Below are 14,046 nucleotides of genomic sequence, written 5' to 3'. Positions count from 1 at the left end.
AGGGTCTTTAATAGCAGCCAGTGCCAGCATCTGGGTTGGGCATGTGCCCACAGCTTCATCTGGAGTAAGGTTCCTCACCGGGGGTAAATTACTCAGCATAGCTGTGCTGGGCTTCCCAGCACCTCTGTGGGTCCGCTCAGGAGTGATGGGGCTGCAGTAAAGGGTGGGCAGTAAAGTTGGGTTTATGGGGTCTCTTCCCCCTGATGCTGCCCCTGCTCCTGTCCACACCAGGGGCCGGCTGCTCCAGCTAGGACCAGGTCCCCCCCCAGCACTTCCAGTGCCAGGGCGGGTCTCTCAGCCTGTGCAGGGCTTTGATGCGGTGTCTCCATGCAGAGCTCCCGGGGCTGCGTCGGCTTCCCGCGGCCGCATGTTTGAGGTCGGCCCGTGACCAGGGTGCCTGTGTTTTGTGCAAGGCCAGGTCTAATTACAGGGCACGCATGCCCCAGGGGACCGGCTTCCTGCCGTGTGGCTGTGGCTGGTGGACAGGCTGCCTGCTGTTCCTCCGCGCCCCCGAGGTACCCCATCCTGACGGGGCAGCGGGCCAATGCCGCGGAGCCACGGCCGTCTGTAAGAGCATCAGAGCTGCCATGGGCTGGGTCAGACACTCGGGCTGTCTTGCCCCTGTGTCTCCTGTGTCCTAGGGAAGCCCCTCCGTAGCATTCAGCCTCCTTGCTGCCCTTCTCGGCACCTTCTCCAGTTCTTCTAGATACTTTTGGAGGTGCGGGGACCAGACCTGGGCTTCAAGGTGTGGATGCCCCATTGAGTTATAAAGAGGGGGACAGCCCTTTCCATTTTATTTACAAGCCCCTGCTTAATGAAGACAGTGCTGGGATGGTGGGGGAGGAGTCGAAGCCGAGGGAGGTGAAGTGACTTGACCAAGGTGTGCAGGAAGGCTGTGGCAGCGCAGGGCAGTGCACACGTATCGCAGGGCTGCGAGCGGGGAGCAACGGAGGTCACCGCTGCTGTACCAGGGGAGCCGGCGAGGAGCAGCCGTCTGTCCACGGTCATCCTGGGAGCTGCAGATCGGATCTTGCCTTCAAGTACTCCGACATCGTCCACAAAAGGACAGTCCAGGAAAGAAAACCCTGCAGAGGCTGATGGGCCCCGTCCACCTCCTTGCCGGCACTTGAAAGGTCTTGAACTCCATGCAATTAAAACCTGGAAGGCGACACCCCTCCCAAACAGGGCGCTGTTCTGTTCGGAGAGGGGGAAGACCTCCCGGTCCCCTCCAGGCTGAAAGCTTCCCTGCTCAGCTCTTCCAGGTTTTATCCTCCTGCAGCTTCTCTCAGGACCTCTATGTCAAAGAGCAATACACATCCTCTGCCAGCAAAATGGGGTCAGAGCAGGGGCAGGCTGAAGTGCTCTGGGTCAAGATACAGGGGGGTCGTGGGGAGAGGGATTTAACGGTGGGGGTCTACTACAGACCCCCCAACCAAGGAGAGGAGCTGGACCGGGAATTTTCGGGCCAGCTTGCAGAGGCATTTAAGGCAAGGGATGTAGTTGTCGCGGGTGATCTAAATTATCTGGACATCTGCTGGGAGGAGCAGTCAGCCAGGTCGGACCGATCCAGGAGGTTCCTGGCCGAGATACAGGACCTCCACTTAACCCAGGAGGTGCACAGTCCCACCAGAGGAAATGCCCTGCTGGACCTGGTCCTGGCCATTGGCGATGATGTGGTCAGGGGGCTCCAGGTCCTTGACCACCTGGGTGATAGCAATCATCGCTTGCTGGAATTCACCATCCAGTGCAGCATGTCAAGGGCCCTGCAGCAAGGCGGTAGCCCTAGACTTCAAGAGGGCCAACTTCAACGAGTTGAGGAGATTGGTGGCAGAGGCGCTGGGGTTCGAGGGCAGGGGAACTCGTGCCCAAGATGCGTGGTCGTTCCTTAAGGAGACGATACTCAGGGCCCAAGGGGTGACGATCCCAACAAGAAGCAAGGGGGGCAAGAGTGCCCAAAAGCCCCCATGGCTCACCAAGGACGTCCGGGAATGCCTGGCTGCCAAAAAGGCAGTGTACACCCGGTGGAAGAGAGGAGGCTATCTCCAAAGAGGAGTATACCTCCACTGCTCGGGCCTGTAGGGGGGCTGTTAGGAAAGCTAAGGCAGACATAGAGCTAGGACTAGCGTCCAAGATCAAAGATAATAAAAAGACCTTTTTCAAATATATAGGGAGGATGAAGAAGGCACTGGGAAATGTGGGGCCCCTGCAAGATGCGCTGGGCAATCTGGTGGTTGCGCCAGAGGAGAAGGCAGACCTCTTTAACAAATTCTTCACCTCTGTTTTCTTGTGCAGGGACCGGGACTCCCCCACCGGGATTCAAGACGGACTCGAGGGGAACGCCCCAAGACCTAAGGTTGAGGAGGACCGGGTTAGAGAGCTTCTGGAGGGGCTGGACATGTTCAAATCAGCAGGTCCAGATGCTCTCTGCCCCAGGGTGCTGAGGGAGCTAGCAGGGGTTATTGCTGGGCCCTTGGCACGGCTTTACGAGCACTCGTGGTGCTCGGGCCAGGTGCCAGGTGATTGGAAGATAGCCAGTGTGGTCCCCATCTTTAAAAAAGGGAGGAGGGAGGACCCGGGCAACTATAGGCCCGTCAGTCTTACCTCAATCCTGGGGAAACTCTTTGAGAAGATCGTCAAGGAGCACATCTGTGACGGGCCGGCATCGCAGATGATGCTCAAGGGCAACCAACACGGTTTCATTAGGGGCAGGTCATGTCAGATCAACCTGATTGCCTTTTACAATCAGGTCAGAAAAGCATTGGGTGCAGGTGTCGCCGTGGATGTAGTCTTTGTGGACTTCAGCAAGGCCTTTGACATTGTCTCCCACCCCATCCTCATTAAAAAACTAGGCGACTGTGGCATTGATGCCTACACAGTCAGATGGATTGCGAATTGGCTGAAGGGTCGTACTCAGAGGGTGGTGGTGGACGGGTCATATAATATAATATAATATAATATAATATAATATAATATAATATAATATAATAATGGCCACAAGCTAGCAGAGAGCAGATTTAGATTGGACATTAGGAGGAACTTCTTCACAGTCTGAGTGGCCAACGTGTGGAATGGGCTCCCAAGGGAGTCTCCCCTACCCTGGGGGTCTTCAAGAGGAGGTTAGATGAGTATCTAGCTGGGGTCATCTAGACCCAGCACTCTTTCCTGCTTATGCAGGGGGTCGGACTCGATGATCTATTGAGGTCCCTTCCGACCCTAACATCTATGAATCTATGAATCTATGACCTGGGGGGAAGTGGGCAGCGGAGTCCCCCAGGGCTCGGTCCTTGGGCCCGCGCTGTTCAATTTCTTTATCAGCGATTTGGACGATGGGGTGAAAAGCAACCTGTTCAAATATGCTGATGAAACCAAAATTTGGGGTGAGGTGGGCACACTAGTAGGGAGGGAAAGATTGCAGAAAGACCTGGATAGGTTGCAGGGGTGGGCTAACAAAAACAGGATGCGTTTCAATACAGACAAGTGCAGGGTGCTGCACTTGGGCAGTAGTAACCAGCAGCACACTTGTAAGATGGGAAGCTCCCTTCTTGGGAGCACGGAGCCAGAAAGGGATCTTGGAGTCATCATTGATTCCAAGATGAACATGGGCCGACTGTGCGAGGTCACGGTCGGCAGGGCTAACCGGACCCTATCGTGCATCCACAGGTGCATCTCAAGTGGGCCAAGGAGGTGATCCTCCCCCTCTACGTGACACTGCTCAGGCCACAGCTGGAGTACTGTGTCCAGTTCTGGGCACCACACTTCCAGAGGGATGTGGACAACATGGAGAGGGTCCAGAGGAGGCCACCCGCATGATCCAGGGACAGCAGGACAGACCCTACAAGGAGAGGCTACGGGACCTGAATCTGTTCAGCCTTCACAACAGAAGGCTGAGGGGGGATCTTGTGACCATCTATAAACTCACTAGGGGGGACCAGAAGGGGTTGGGGGAGACCTTGTTTCCCCTAGCGCCCCCCAGGATAACAAGGAATAACGGCCACAAGTTGTTGGAGAGTAGGGTTAGATTAGACATCTGTAGGAACTACTTCACAGTCAGGGCAGCTAGTATCTGGAACTGACTTCCAAGGGAAGTGGTGCTGGCTCCTACCCTGGGGGTCTGTAAGAAGTGGCTCGATGCCTACCTGGAAGAGGACACTTGAGCCCAGTTTCCCTCCTGCCCAGGCAGGGGTCGGGCCTGAAGATCTACAAGGCCCCTTCTGACCCGACTGCTCTGATGCTATGAGTCTATGACCTGTCCCAACCCCAGGCTGATCAGTCCTGTCCAAACCAGCCCAGACAAACCCATTGCCTGACCTCTGAGCACCACGACACAGCACCAGCCAGGCATCACCCCTGCCCCGTGGAAAGCAGAGGGGCTGCAGCATCCAACGTCTTGCAGTTGCAAAGGGATTAATAGCCACTCAAAAGACCCCAGGCAGAGGCCGTGCCTCCGTTACAGAGGAAAGCAAAACCCCCCAGTCCGGACCAGTCTGAGCAGGGGGGGAAAAGATCCCTTCTTGTCCCCAGTGCAGCACAGTGCAGAGCCAGGACCCTGGGACCCATGTCCGGTGACAAGCCACCAAGTCAAGGAGGAGGGCAGGACACCAGGGAGCTCCCTCCAGCACCTTCATTAAACACTGGACCCACTGGCATGTCCCTGCCCGTAGAAAACAAAGTGGCACCAGGGGCACATAGGAGCTCCGGCTCACCGTGCAGCTCAAGGCTGCTCCCGTCCCCAGCCCTGCACCAGTCTCTCCCTATAAATGGCCCCTGGGAGCTCTGGCTGCCCCCATGCCTTCTCCAGCATCCCTAACTCCCAGGCCATGCCCCTGGCTTGCAAACCAGCAGCTCCCACCCGCCCCTTGGCCCCAACCCAAGCACTGCTGCATGGACCAGCCCAGCTCCACCCTCGTCCCTTCTCCCCAAGGCTAAATGCAACCCTGCAGGCCTCTCCATGCTGCCCTCAGCCCCGCTTCCATCCATCCTGTGGCATGGAGCCGCGCACCCCAGCTCTGCTGGCCTCTGGGCACGGGTACGTGCATCGAACCATCCTGCTCATGCAGGTCCCGGGGGCTGTTGGGCCTGGGCAGGGCTCTGAAGCCCAGGGGGAAGTGATGGTCCCTATTTAAAGCATGACAATCTGGAGGGAGGGAGCTGGAAGGCCTGGGGTGCAGGGGGGAGCACCCAGCCAGCCTGGGCACAGAGTCCCCCTCGCTCCTCCCCAGCCCCAGCTGCCCCGGCTGTGGATGCCTGCACTTGGACGTGGTTACACTGACCCCTGGTGGCTGCAGAGAGGAACTGACATTCAAGGTCATGGAGGGGCTGGGGGTTGCTGGTCCCATGGACAAGGAGAGGCTCCCTGAGGCCCCGGTGATGGGCACTCGCTCTAGCCAGGAGAGAGAAGGGGCACGAGGGCTGGATCAAAGGGTCTTACAGAGCAGCCCCTACCTGTGCATGGAGGCATTGGGGTCCCAGGCTGAAAGCCCCCTCCAGCCTGCCCCTACAGCAGCTGGAGTCTCCTCACTGGAGCAGCCCTGGGGACCCAGCCCTGGCTCAGAGCCCAAGCAAAGGGCCAGGATGGGGTCACCCCACTGGGGCCTCCGAGCCAGCTGTTGCAGTTGCTATATACGTCCTGCAATGGTTCCTGGACTGATGCATGGATGCAGAGGGGCTCTGGGGCCTGCTGCCGCCTCGGGATGCCCACCCCCATTGCTAGCACGGTTTGCCTGAGAGATTGGAGCAGGGAGCTGGCTAGATGCATGGTGTCACATCACCTGGAGCCTTTGGGGGGGGAGCTGGTCCTGGGAGCCCCGGCACTGGCTAGGCCTTTGCTCCTGGCTTACCTGGATGCTGCATGTGCAGCCTGCTTCTGGGCACGGAGACCCCCTGCCATGTCGCAGTCACCAGCTTCCCCCTCCCCTGTATTGCATTACTTTACTAGGGCTAGACACGAGGGGCTGCGCCTGCCTCCCCTCTCCAGAAGCCAGACGGCATGACCATGACCTTCTGGGCATCTTGCCGGCTATCCCCTCTCCCACAGGACAGCAAGCTCAGTGCCTGACCCCTCACAGCACTGGGAGGCCTGTGCGGAGAACATGGGGATGGTTAGCTATGCCATTATGGGGCGTGCCTCAGTTTCCCAGGCTTCCTAGGTGTTGCTATATCCTGGGGCTGAATGGCTTAACCATCACCCAGTCTTAATGGGGCAGCAGGAGAGGAGCAAGGGAGACAGCAGAGGATACAGAGGGCCTCAGCATCACTGCTCGGGCAGTAAGGACCCCTGGACACTCATTCTCTCCCCCCAGCTTTGCAACAGGAGGCTGCAGGGCAGAGAGGAGCAGCCTCCACGCTCCCCTAGCCCTGCTTGGGCCCAGGGAGAGCCAGGGAGGGAGAAGCCTGCCAGGGACACCTCAAGCTTGCCCTAGGAGCATTTCCCAGCCTGCTCCAGGGCTCCTTGCACCGAGCTGCCTGCACCTGCCTTACCCTGTCATGAGCACAGCAGGGAGGGCAGCACGCCTGCATCCTCCCTTGGTTTCTGCAACCCCATCCCCTGGGGCAGCACCAGCATCACTCACCACCTTCCCCCCTCCATGGCAGCAGGGGGCCAGGCAGGACCAGAGCTCTGCTCCTACTCCTTGCCCCGCTGGGGTCCCACCATGAATTGTGGGGTTCGGTGCTGCCCTCGCAAAAGGGACGTGGCCCCTGCTTTCCCCGGGCTTCACAGAGCTGCTGGCCTGGAGGCTCCCACTGCTTCATTCCCCCCCACAATTGCCCTGCTCAGAGGAGGCTCTTTGGGTAAATGTGATATCTTTCATTAGACCAACTGCCCCTGCCAGCTCAGAGGATGCAATTTGACCCCTTGCATCCATCTGCTTGGGGGAAAGTGGGGAAAAACCCAGTCCCAGCCTAGCCGCGCTGGCCGTGGCTCCATCCTCTGTGGCGCGCTCCAGCCGTCTATCTGTTTTGCTCTCCCGGGAAGCAACTGTCACAGATCTCCTGCCTCGGCCGAGCAAAAACCTTGCAATGTAAGCCAGGACCCAGCAGCGGCTGAAAAGCAGTGAAACCTGTGCCCTTCACTGCCCCAAACCAGGCTGTTTCAGCCAAGTCTCAGGAGCTACTTCCCCTGCTGTGGGAAAGAGCATTTGAGACCCTGCAGCAGCTTCATCAGGTGAAGCCCAGGACAGAGGACTTCCATCTCCTGGCACAGCCCGTCCCTGACCTGCAAGGAGCCGGCCTTAGACCACCGGACTTTGAAAAGTAACTTAGACACCAGCTCCGTGCTCAGCAGCCATCAAGAAGGCAAATGATATGGTTGGGATCATTAAGAAGGGGATTGTGAACATAATGGGAAGTATCATGATGCCCCTTGATAAATCCATGGGGCATCCACACCTGGCCTGGTCCCTGCTCCTCCAAAAGGGCCCTAGGCCCACCTTGTAACCTTTTAGCCTCCCTCAGATGGGGAGGCTACAGAAAAAGTTGGCAATTCATTACTGGGGACAAACAATAAAAAACAGGGACAGCAGTGGCGGTCGCAGGTTGAGAAAAAAGTGCTAAGCGGGGGGACACTGAGCAGAGCACACCGGACAGTGCCCGCTGGCCCTCAAATGAGTCCAAGGAGCCAGCGGACACTGCCCAGGGATACTGTACTGGGAGATGGGAACGAAGCAGGGCGAGGAAAGTGGCCCTGCAGTCCCCGGGGACCCTCCCAGTCAGAGCCTCCTTTCACCTGGTCGGGTACATGGCCAGCTTGGCCAGGGCCAGGAGGAGGTTGGTCTGGGTGGGACGCGAGGATGGGAGGGTGGTTGGAGCTGAGCACGGGCATGTAGGGCTGAGAAAAACAGATGCCACATTGCAAATCATATGTTTTTATGACAGTGCAGGAGAAGCATCACCCCCAGACGACATTGTGCTAGCCGTGGTCTCAACACGCACCGCGGCTCCTTCTCCCATGACCCGAACTTGCTGTTTCCCAATGGCCTGAGAAAAGCAGATCCCCCACGAGGATGTGAACAAGTCAGCGATGCGTATCAGCAGAGTGAAACCAGAGAAAGGGGTTGGAAAGATCTTGAAGAGGCCAGACAGAAGACAAGGGCGACAGCCACGAGCTCAGGCTTAGCTGAACGGTATTTGCAAGCAATGCGTCTCGGCAGGAACGTGCTTTGCAAGGGGTAGCAACTAGAGGCCAAGGCAAGGCCAGGGATCTTTGGAGCTGAGTTGCCCATTTCAGAGGCTGTGCTGGGGGATAAAAGCAGCAGGAACTCCAGTCTCCCAGCATCTCTTGCTCCCAGACTATGGAAAACCTTGAAGCAGATGGACCAAGCCCTTGAACTTGAGCACAGTCTCTTACAGGAAGCCAGATGAATGATGGCACTGCTCAGTCCATGGGCAATGTCATGGCTGAGCTGATGCCACCATGCCACGTGCCCGCAAAGTGCGGCAGGAGACATTAGGGTCCTGTTACATGTCCTTACAGCTGGATAGAAAACAGCCCTGAAGTGGTTACGCATTTTCGTGCACTCGTTTTGCAGCTGGAGGCTGGACGGGACAGTCATTTTTATGGTGTGATCCATACTTTGCCCATGTGGCTGGTCCACATTTATTGCAGGACTGTCCAGGAGGGACCCGGGCCTCCCTCATTCATCTCTCAGTCTACTGGGGCTCCTAGACCAGGCTTCACCTTGCAGGGCAGGGAACAGCGCTGCGGTGCCGAGCGGTGAAAACCAGACGGGTGGCACACGAGGGAGCTAAAAGCATTCACAGAGCTGTACATGCTAGTAACGTGTGACTGCTCAGAGAGCTGGGCAGGGAGCAAGACATGGAAAAGCCATCAGTCCGATCAGGTGGAAATGCCTTCTGGACTTCAGACTGGCCATTAGCACAAGTGTGGCCTCGAGGGTTTCGGCCAGGGTGCTGCAGTGCCCGCCAAGTGTGCAAACCCCTACGTGGGATTTACGTGATAAACCCGGAGATTTCAACCAGCAACCCCGCTCTCAAAGCTGAGCTCTTTGCAGCAGAACGGGAGGGAAGCAGGGCTGGAAGGGAGGTCATCGAAAAGCTGCTCCATTAGTTTTCTGTAGTCAAAACAAGAGGAAAAAACTACTTTTCCAAGAGGGGCCTCGAGTCTGAGGAGGGCAGCCCGCGGTTTAAAAAGCCTATTAGCACAACTCCACAGAAGAATTGCTCTGGTTGCTACCCCTCGTCAAACCCACGTGAAAGCTCAGAGCTGACCCTTTATGAGAGGTGTCTGGAGTCTTAACAGGGCAGCCCGGTGTCCCAAAAAGGTTGAGGACGCCTGGCCCAGGGCCCTGCACCAATGCAGCCTGCAAACAATGGGCAACCTGCTCAGCTACTTGCCCGACACGTGGTTCATCCTTCCACCCCTTTCCCCCTTGTCCATCTCCAGGCTGGGTTTCCAGCCGTGCTCCGAAGTGCTGGACTTGTCCTGTCTCCTGGTGAACTCGGCTCTGCCCCGGTCTGCTTGCTGCATGTCTGTCTCTGCGGGCCCACGAGCAGGTGGGTCTCCTCCGCAAAGTCCCTCCTTCATCATCTCTCTTCCTTCACCACAATGGCAGGCTTTGCCAAAGCCAGGCACAGCTCTGCCAAGGCTGGGCACTGAAACGGCTGTCCGGCTTCTGCTCACCCCTCTTCCACTCGCGCAGTCCCATGGTGCCAGGAGCTGCACAGGCCACAGTGTCATGCAAAAGGGGGCAGCACCACAGCATCCCGTCTCCCGTTGCAACCACATCAGGGGGTTCCTAGGCAACACCCCTATTACCAGCATTTGCATTGGTCCATCCAGAGGGGAGGTATCGGGGCTCATTGCCTAGTGAACCGCACCTAACTGGGGGGCTTGGCTCCTGCGTTAGATGACAGCCCTAGCTCCTGCCTCTTCCCTCACTGGCCTAACCACTAGGCCAGACCGCCCAGAATCAGGTCCATTACAGGCGGGAGGCCTGGTGATGCCCAGCTCGGATCCCCTTGGTGACTTTATCTCGTCTCCTGCTTTGGCCCCTCTTGCATCTATCCCACGGCCTCTCTGCTTTGACAGTGAAGGAGCATGTCCTGATCTCCAACCTACACCTGCTTTGCTACAACCGTAAGCCACTGGCCCGCGCCCTCCTCTTTGCAGCACAGAGGTGATGGAGCCATCCCAGCCCTGGGCCTTATACCACCAGCGTCGGGGGGTCTCACCATCCGCCGTCACCTCTTCCCATGGGCTCCGGGGCCGTCTCCCTGCTTTGGGCTGGCAGGACCCACAGGCCAGATGGATGCAGCATCTGAAGGCCAAGTCCGAGTGACTCTGCCCATTGCTAGAGGCCGGTGCTCTTCCGCCTCGAGGCATGTTTCAGAAGAGGGCATGGGCCATTTCCTTGTACCCAGGCTCGCCGTGCACCCTCCCTCCCCTCCCCATTTTCAGGGCAATCTGCAGAGGCACGTGCTGTTGGGGGCTAGCAGGGGGGGTCCGGGCTGGGCTGTCAAGGTGCTGCAGGGTCTCTCTGCATAAGGATGCCCTAGGGCTCCCCAATCCCCATCACTGCCTCCATCCAGTCCCTTTGGCTTCCCTGCACCAGGCCCGTGGCACCCGGGGCCATTTCCTTCGGTTTGGGAGGCCTCTGTCTGCATTCAGCCCAGCCCAGCTCCCCCTCCCCAGGTCCTGGCTGTGTCTGCGGCTCCTTCCCATGCACCTGCGCTCCAAGCTGGGGAGGGACTTTGCTGCACTGGGGTCAGGCCTCATAAACCTCCCCAGCACTGGAGCCCAGGCCAGCTGGTCTGCTGGTACCGTGGGGGCCCCATGCACATGCACCACGGGCTCACCCAGCCCTGCCTTGCAATGGGGCAATGCATGGGTCCAGCCAGCTGGGATTCCTCCAACCGTGCCCACCAACCTGCCTCATTCGGCCAGGGAAAGCAGGGGGTATTTGGGGTCTGCGTGGGGGAGCTGAGCATCCCTGCTCCAGAGCCCGCCGGGTCACCCCATCCGTGGGAGGTGGGATGAAGTCATCCCGGTCCTCAGCGCGCTTCTCCGGCGGCCGGGAGCCAGGGCAGATTGCGGGACGTGTCTGGTGATGGACGAGGCCGGAGCAATGGACAGCGCGAGGCTGGTCCTGGTTATGAGTGAGGCGGGGGGAGCTGGGGGGGAAGTGAAGGATGGGGGTGAACGGCGCCGGCCCCGCAGCTGCAGCGGAGAGGAGCTGCCTCTGGCCCCGCCGAGGCGCAAGGAGCAGCTGGAGCCTGCTGGGCTGCGTCTTGCAAGGGCCTGTGCAGCCGTGGCAGGGCTGCTGACTGCACTGGGTGTATGTGGGAGCCCAGCTCGGTGATTCCCCTCAGCCCATCTGCAGCGGCGGGTGCACGAGCTCTGATGCACCTGCCCATTCCCGACATTGGATGTCCAGAGCCCCCTGCTCCACCTTGGGAGAGTTGGGAGCTGCTGGCGATCTCCCTCGGCCCCATGGCATCGGTCCCCTGCTCCGTCCCCCTTGCTGCTAAGGCTTTCCAAGCTCCTTGCACCCCGGGAGAGCACAGCTCTTATCTCGGCCCCTTCCCAGGTGGGAATGCTGTCCCAGAGGCAGCCACGGGCCTCGAACCCAGGCATCTTGCTTCGTGCATGGGAACGCTGGCAGAGGGGACCTACTGCAATGCACAGGACGCCAGCCTGGCCCGGAGCATGGGGCGAGGGGGCCGTGCCCACGTCCCGGTGCCCATGAGCAGAGCGCATCTCCTTGGGCCACAAAACAGACTCCCACATCGATTGCTATTTGAACAGAGGATCCATCTGTCCCGGGAGCACAAGGATAATGGAGCCTTTCTGGGCGGGGGGAAAAGGCTTAGCGGGGACCTCGGACCATCTGGACGGGCTGGAGCGGCAGTAACGGTGTGTATGAAATTCCTCATGGCGATGGGGACAGGGGAGAGTCCACATCAAAGGCTGTTTCCGCTCCCCCCGACGCCGGCTCAGGGGCCCCTCCATCGCTGTCTCTGCTACAACCGGCTGTGAGCATCCAGCTCAGCCCAGCCTGGGGCTATGGTAGCAAACGGAGGATGGTCTTGGCCCCGGACGCCCCGCCGGGCACTGATGGGGAGATGCAGCTGGGAAGGGGTCTCTGCCTGGCATGGAGCTGTGTCTGCAGCCCATCACCGGGATGGGTCTGCTCCAGGCTAGGACACGGAGATTCAGCTCCAGGATGGTGGGTGAAGAAAGAGGCACGGGTCAGTGACTCTCGAAGCATTTCCAACTTGGAAACAAGGGGCAAAGTCCTAAGAGGTGGCTCAGGGCAAGGCGGCTTCTCCAGCCCCTGGGGCCTTCGCTCCTGGGTTTGGGGGCTCTCGCTGCTCAGCCAGGGGAGAGCGGCTGGGAGCAGGAATCACCAATGGAAAGACCCCAGGACACGGTGCTCGGGGCATTCATGTGGGCTAAGAGAGACTCAGCTTCAAACGTCATATACCTTGGTATTAAAAAAGCTTTCGATCTGGTATCCCATGATCATCTCATAGCAAAACTGGCTAATTGTGGCCTTGGCTACATCACAGCCCACTGGCTGGGGAATCGGCTCTGTGGTCAGACCCGGAGGGTGGTGGTTGATGGAAGTAAATCACTGTGGTGTGCCATGACCAGTGGGTTCCCCAAGGCTGTCCATGGACCCATACTCTTCAACATCTTCATCAATGATGAGGACATTGGCATCAGAAGCGAACTGGCCAAGTCCACTGATGACACCAAATTTTGGGGTAAAGCGTCCACACCTGAGGACAGGAGGGTGATCCAGGCTGACCTTGACAGGCTCAGAAAATGGGCAGATGAAAACCTGATGGTGTTCAACACCGAAAAATGCGAGGTTCTCCACCTTGGAAAGGAAAACCTGCAGCATCCATATAGGCTCGGCAGTGCTACGCTGGCTAGCACTACGGCTGAAAGAGACTTGGGGGTCATCACTGACCACAAGATGAACATGAGCCACCAATGCGATGTTGCAGCTAGTAAAGCGACCAAAACGCTGGCTTGCATCCATAGATGCTTCTCAAGCAAATCCCAGGACGTCATTCTCCCTTGTACTCAGTCTTGGTGAGGCCACAGCCGGAGTACTGCGTCCAGTTTTGGGCTCCACAATTCAAAAAGGATGTGGAGAAGCTTGAGAGAGTCCAGAGAAGAGCCACGCGCATGATCAGAGGTCAGGGAAGCAGACCTTATGATGAGAGGCTGAGAGCCATGGGACTCTTCAGCCTGGAGAAGCACAGGCTCAGGGGGGACCTGGTGGCCACCTATAAGTACATCAGGGATGACCACCAGGATCTGGGGGAACACCTGTTCACCAGAGCGCCCCAGGGGATGACAAGATCGAACTGTCACAAACTCCTCCAAGACTATTTCAGGCTGGACATAAGGAAAAACTTCTTTACAGTCTGAGCTCCCAAAGCCTGGAACAGGCTCCCCCAACGGTGGTGCAAGCACCGACTCTGGACTCCTTTAAGAGACATTTGGACATTTATCTAGCTGGGATCCTGTGACCCCAGCTGACTCCCTGCCCCTGGGGCAGGGGCTGGACTCGATGATCTCCCGAGGTCCCTTCCAGCCCGAATGTCTATGAAATCTATGAAAAAAACCTATGAAACACCAGCGCTGGCTGCATCCAGATCCAGGGCCTTGCACACAAGCGCTCTCACACGTCCGCCCAAGCTCTGTTTCAGCCAACGTGGCAGGGTCCCACGGCTGTTCTCCCCCCAGCTCCGCGCCTAACAGGCGACAAAGCCTGGGACAGTCCCTGTGACACCAAGAGCCACAACTTGCTGGCTACTGTGTCCTCTGCAGCCTTAGGACCCCCAAATTTCCATCCCCGTGGCCTGTAGACTCTGAGCAGGATGGGATTGTATCAGGGAGCCTACAAACGCAGCCCAGCGTGGAGAGGACCTGGGCACATCTCAAAGCCAGCGCCCTTCCTCCATGGGTCTAGCACAGTGATTTGCAGGGTCCAGTAGGGCACCTAGGGATCAGAGTCCTTATTCCCTACTGCAAGCCTCAAGGATGTGTGGAGCCCCAAAAATGCCTCTTGCGGT

The sequence above is a fragment of the Alligator mississippiensis genome, chromosome 3 (assembly GCF_030867095.1).
Source record: "Alligator mississippiensis isolate rAllMis1 chromosome 3, rAllMis1, whole genome shotgun sequence".
Lineage (NCBI taxonomy): Eukaryota > Metazoa > Chordata > Crocodylia > Alligatoridae > Alligator > Alligator mississippiensis.
The sequence above is the reverse complement of the archived record's forward strand: the minus strand, read 5'-3'. Positions refer to the sequence as shown.